Here is a 6882-nt window from a genome sequence, read left to right as displayed (position 1 = left end):
TTCTACATAAAAAATGATGTTTTCTTCACGTTGATTAAATTGAATACATTAAGGAAAGAAATATTTTCCATGTGCAAATGTTAAATGCATAAAATACTTTAAACATATAAAATTTAATATATAGATTTTTCTACAATTTAATTTTCATATAGGAATATAGTACAGACTCTCAAAAGAAGAAACTGACAAAAATATATGAAGTGGACGTTAAAATATATAAGAAGGTGTTAAAAACAGGTAAGTTACCGATAACGCTGAGACACATTCCTAGAAATCTAGCTTCTGTCTACCAAAAATAGAATAAATGTTAACTCTGACAAAGATCTTGTTCCTATTTACTAGCAGCTGTCTTACAGAACAAATAAGATGGGACTGGGCTGGACACACCCTTGTCAGCCTAATTAAGTTCATTGCTGTGCCACACTCATAAGAAAAGTAATATTCCAGTGGAACCACTGAGTTATGGATATGGAGTCTCAAATCTCCAGATTCTTCTATTTGCATTTTTTTTCTGTTCTCTGAAATTCTTGGGTGAGCCATATTTATTCTCATTCTGAAACAGTTTAGTTTTTAGATGTTTTTTCTCAAGAACATCATATACCTTGGTTGATAACTCCGTGATATTTGGGACAAATGTCCCACCCATATTAACAACCCCTGTGTGTATGAACCATGACTGTATGCAGATGCAGTACTGACCAGTGATTAAAAGACATGCTCTAGAGTCTGAGTATTTAAGTCCAGATTTTGCATTTATCAGTTAATAGTAGTGTCATCATGAACAAATTAATTAGCCCCTTTGTTTCTTGGTTTCCTTATTTGTGAAATAAGGATAATAGTACATTGTCTCCAAAAATGCAACAAATAACATCTATGAAGTGTTAGAAGACTTTCTGACACATAGGAGGCACTCAATGCATATTAGCATTTATTAATTCACAAGTGTGGAGGGTGAGACAGAAAGAGAGGGAGAGGGGGTTCATGTTTCTTCTTTGGTTTCTGATGTTTTCTGACTTACTTTTCCTGTTTCCTTAGGATACAGCTAGTGTCTTCAGAAAACAGTCTAGGATGGGACTTACAGATTCCTATGTCCTTCTATGCTGGATAACTCATGATTTATGCCTAAATTCTCTGTCCTACTCTTACAACACTTCACAGCACTTGAGATACCCATCCGCTCTGCACTTGCTTACAAACAAGATGCGTGGTTTTTTTTTTGAATGAGATCTTTGCTGTTCCTGATAAGATACAAAGAACTTAACAAATTCTTTCTATAGGGAATATTATTTCATGTAGTTTGCCACTTAGAAAAGCTACATTTCACCTCCACATTTATTTTTAATCACCAAGATATTTTTCCCAGTTATCATTAAAGATCCCCCCAGTCCCTTAATACATTATTTTAAATAACATTGGCAATAAAACTTTAACAAAGAAACATTCAAAATCTATTTTTCTCTTCCAAAAGTGAAATAATATCCAGTTATTTCTCTTTTCCATATGTTCACATGCCCAATTACTTCTGAATTTGTTCACTATAAAGAAACAGACAAAATCAGTCAATATTAAAGTGAATAAAAGCACAAACATAAGAAAAGCAGATGAATTTAGATTTGTTATCCAATCCCAGGAAACACCAGTAGATATGGGGAATATTTCTTGAATTCTATAGAATGAATTTTATAGGCTCCAAAATATTCTACTACTTTGTTTAAAAGAAAGAAAATTGAAGAAGTGTGCCACTTTGAAGAAATAGAGCCTAATATTCAGTAAGTATATAAGTCAAATGGGTCTGCTGCATGGGCAACAGCAGACCCTCCATATTACCCTGCCCAGGCTCTGTAGCTTCAGCGTCATCGCACTTGATTCAACACGGGAGGAGACAGATACCATGTCACTCCCGAGTCAGACTGCACAACCATTTTCGGCGGTGCAGATAGACTCTGAGGAAGCTACACCATCGTCTCTCGAGACGGACGGCTGCCGACGGATATAAGTCAAATACTTCCCAGGAAGATAGATCCCCTTCTGAGATATTCGGAAAACCTACAATTAGCTGATGCCTACTCTTAATGATAATTCATCTATAATTTGCCTAGGTTTCATCATACTTAGACATATTATATATTATTACTATAGGAAAATTCCACTTTCAGTCAAGCCTTTGCTAGTATTTTTTTTTTTTTTTTGAGGTCCATATTTTTTCTGAAGTTTTTATGCAGTGGCCATTGCCAAAATCCTTTGGTTGTTTACTATCTGGCAGGATTATCTTGAGAATCTGGTTATTTCAGTTATGTGGGTACTGGGGAAGGGAGGTAATTCTATGTATGCAAATCACTGGAGCTTCAAGTTACAGATCAAATCTACCTTTGTATATCTGAGTTCAATTGTCTTTGGCAAAACAAGCCCTCCTCTTCTTAAAAGGGAAAAGTACTGAAACATGACTTGAGAAGGCAGCTAAAGTTGGTTGTATATCAAGAAGCTCATAAAACCAATATTTAATGATATAAATGTAAATGAATTAAAAGCACATGGATGAAAATCCCCTTAAAATACACAAAGTTATATGAAATATGTGTTGGGTTTTTCTTAGTCTGGCAGAGTAGAATATTAATTTAAGATGACTGGAACGTTAAAAATGCAGCCAGGTTCACTAGTTCCTCATATGTATGCTGAAAGTATGGCATTTTATTTCAAGGCAGAATTTTTGTGGTTGAAAGATCATCCATCCACTTCTTTTTATGGGCCCTCCTATTGTAAAGAGCCTCTGGGAGACTTCACATTTATGCAAGGAGAATCAGGATCTAAGGATTACTTGTTACAACTGAGACAGATAAAAAAGAAAAATCTACCTCTGAAGGATTCATTCCAAAACTTTATGTAGCTTTCTACTTATAATCCATTAAATTCATAAAATGTTTCCACAGTTCGATTATCAGCTTATGGTTTATACATTTTATATGGAGTTTCCCTTATTTCTAGAAAACTCTGGGGTTATGTCTATGCAATTCAAGTCAGTTAGTGTTAATGAAACAATCTTAGAGTCACTGAAAACTACACACTTGTATATCCAACACCTTTTCCTTTTTCCTAGCTAAAAGCCATAGTTACAGAGATAGCGTTGTCAATGAATACCAGCAACTGTGGTACATTTACACAATGGAATACTACATTGTAGAAAGAAAGAGCTCCTACCTTTTGTGACAATGTGGATGGAACTGGAAAATATTGTGCTAAGTGAAATAAGCCAGTTGGTGAAAGACAAATACCATATGATCTCACCTATAAGAGGAACCTAATGAACAAAATAAACTAATGAACAAAACAGAACCACAGATATGGAAACATGGAATAGACTGAAAGTGACCAGAGGGGAGAGGGTAGGGGGATAATGGTAGAAAGAAGTGGAAGGGACTAGACAAAGAACATGTATGAATGACCCACGGACATGGGCAATAGTGAGGGAATTAACTGTGGGAGTGAGGGTTGGGGTGGGTGGAGGAGGGCAAAGGGGAAAAAATTGGGACAATTATAATAGAATAACAATAAAAATGATATAAAATTTTTTAAAAACTACTAATTTCAAGATTCACAGTTTCTATATGTGCATACACACAGTCCAGCCCCACACCACTTTTGTGAGACATGCAGCTCTGAAGTCAAGACATGCTAAGGTTTACCCAGTTTGCTACCCATCTCCCTTATAGATTAGTCCACACCTCATCCCCTGAACCCCATCTTTCTCTCTGTCACCCACTGGCAGCTTGCTCCTTCCAGCCTCTCCTTTCCCATACTTCTTCCCTCTCTTCCACTCTCTAGTGCCTATTTCACCTCCATGACCACCTTTAAAGTACTCTGTTTCCATGAAAATATTCTCAGGATAGCAGCCTATATCGATTACTCTTTCCTAACTTGTATTATTATATATCGTTATTTCATATTTTTCCTATACAGTTGTTTGTTTTATATGTATAGACAATGCCATGTCAACAACAAAGTTATAAACTCCTATAGGGCAGGGCAATGCTCAATATTTCCTTTGTGTATTCTTCAATACACAGGAGGAGGGGTTGTGTGGTGTGTTTTCTGTGATTAGAAACTGCCTTATCTGCTGAAAATCTTGGCTTTTGAAAGTTGTACTCTCTCCTTTGACAGGTAGATGAAAATGCCCTATTATATAGTGAAGTACACATGAAGTACCCACTCTGGGTATGAAAAGAAGAGAGGAGGCCATTGACAATGAGTGACTCTCTCTGCCTGGAATCTTTCTTCATGAAAAAGGAAAGGTTGCTAGTGCCGTGGAGCTATTCTTTGAGAAAGCCGGGCTGGTTTCACCACCACATACCCGCAGGTTTTGTAGATGGACTGTTGCTTACAGTATCTCTCCCCCCTCCTTGTCACTCTTCCCACCCTCTCTTTTTACCATTTACTATGGTTTAAATATAATATCTACTTTATTAATCTGCATTTTTGAGATAGAATAATGAAGAATAAACAAATCATTACTTCTCAATTCAAAGAACTTTCTGCTTATATTGTGCATATTTAAATGAATATTAGAGAAGTTGACTAACTGCTTCATTTGTTCTTACAACATCCATCATATTTTATTCTTTCTGTTTACTTTTATATTTCCTTTTTAGCTGGCTTTTCCTATTTGGATTATGTTACTTTTGCTTTTATTTTCTAAGTTTTTTATGATATATGTATTCCAATTTTACCAGGTTTTAGATTTAAGAACTAACAACCAGCTAAGTTTTAAAGAGCATAAATATTTCTAGATCATATCAAAAAGCATGATCTGATATTTTAGTGTCCTTTCTACTTAAGATAAAAACTGAATCCACCTTTACTCAACACAATTTCCTCCACCTATGCACTCATCCACTTGTTGGTTATACTGTGGTTTAATTCCAGATTATTAAGTTATTGGTTTTACATGATATGCTATTGTCATTTTTGACATTTGTGTTCACTTTTTAAAATGATTAATTTCAGACATTAGAAGAAAGTATTTTCTTTTTTTCATTTTATTTTTTGCCTTTTAATCCCCTGTGAAGCAGAGCAGACATTTTACATAGAAAGAACTAACCTGAATGTAACAGACATCAAGGTAAATATGTCTGGTCATAGGGTATTTAAAGTTAAGAGCCCAGTTCTGGACAATCTGTGATCTCTATTTTTTTTTTTTTTTAAGAGTAGGACAGTTTTTCAAATCAGAAGTACCACCACCAGCGCTCATTTCTTCATTATGATCAGTACAGACAAGTTTAATGATCAGGTGTGTGTTGCTAACTCCCACAGCCTCCAGTGACTTCTGGGCTTCCTCATCAAATACCTATTTGCACAGCCCTAGAATTGTAATTTACATTTGGGAGACCTCAAGATTTCAATTTTCCTTTCTTTTCCAGTAATAAGGGTTTTTTTTCCAAAAAAATTTTTTTTTTTTTTAGGAAAACAAGATGGATGATGTATTTTTGTTAAATCCTGGCACATTAGAAAAACTTCTTATGAATTATTTAAATTTATACCTGTGCTGTACTTAAATGACATTTTAAAAACATTTTCAACCTTTTCCTATTGAGGTAACATTTACATAAAATAATAGTACCTATCTTAAGTAGATGAGTTTTGACAAAGGTCAAAACATTCCCACAATCACAATCAGGATATCACTCCAAAAGGTGTGCTTCCATCTTGCCCTATTATTTGACCCCAGTCAAGAACTGCTTTGCTTTCTGTCACTATAGATTAGTATGGCCTATGCTGCATTTCATATAAATGAAATAACATATTAGTATGCATTCTTTTATGCCTGGCTTCTTTTATTCAGTCTGTTTTTGAGATTCATCTATTTGTTTCATATATTAAGAGTTTGTACCTACTTCTTCTGAGTAATATTTCATTATGTAGACATACCACATTTGTTTAACACTTAACTTGTTGATAAGCACTTAGGTTGTTTCCATTTTGGGGTGATTGTATTAAGCCATTAAATAGTCATGTGCAAGACTCTGTGTGATATGTTTTAATTTGGGGGGGTGGGAATATATTAAAGTGAAATTACTGTCTTATATGGTATCTGAATGTTTAGCTACACGAGAAACTTGCTAAATGTTTTCCAAAAGGATTGTACTGTGTAACTCTCCTACCAGGAACAAAAAAAAGTCCTAGTGGGTATGTAACAGTATCTCATTATGATTTAATTTGCATTTCTTGATGACTAATTATGTTGAGTAACTTCATATGTTTATTGGCCATTCACAAACCTTTTGTGGAGTGTCTATTTAAATTTTTTGCCTGTTATAATTAGGCTAATGAGTTCTTCTTATTTTAACCATTCTTCACATATTCTAGATACAGATGCTTTGTCAAATATGTGGATTGCACATATTTCCACCCAGCCTTTGGTTTGCCTTTTTACTTTTTAAAGCACATAAAGTTTTAGTTGTTATGAAATCCAAGTTATACATTTTTTTATCCACAGCTAGCGTTTTTTTGTCCTAACAAACTCTGTCTACTCCAAGGTTATGAAGTTTTTCTTCTACATTTTTGGGTTACTTTTATTTTCACATATAATACTTAATTTTCTGCATGTATTCCTTATACAGTAGTCTCTCTCTATACTGTGGCTCACTTTTCATGGCCTCACTGTATCACGGGATTTTTTAAAATATTGTATTTAATTACTTATCATGGATATTTTGCTATATCATGGGACTTTGCGGTACTGAATACGTATGTTGTTAAAGTTACATAGGTTTAAGAGTGTAGAATAGATGTAAGGTTCCTGCTTCACATGGGGGGTCTAGAACGTAATACCCACAATAAGTGAGGAAATATTGTATTGCATTTCTAGTCTTTTTGCAATTTTTTTCTAAT

Source organism: Furipterus horrens, unplaced genomic scaffold (assembly GCF_987537825.1).
Source record: "Furipterus horrens unplaced genomic scaffold, mFurHor1.1.pri manual_scaffold_6, whole genome shotgun sequence".
NCBI classification, from domain to species: domain Eukaryota; kingdom Metazoa; phylum Chordata; class Mammalia; order Chiroptera; family Furipteridae; genus Furipterus; species Furipterus horrens.
Note: the sequence above shows the minus strand (reverse complement) of the source record.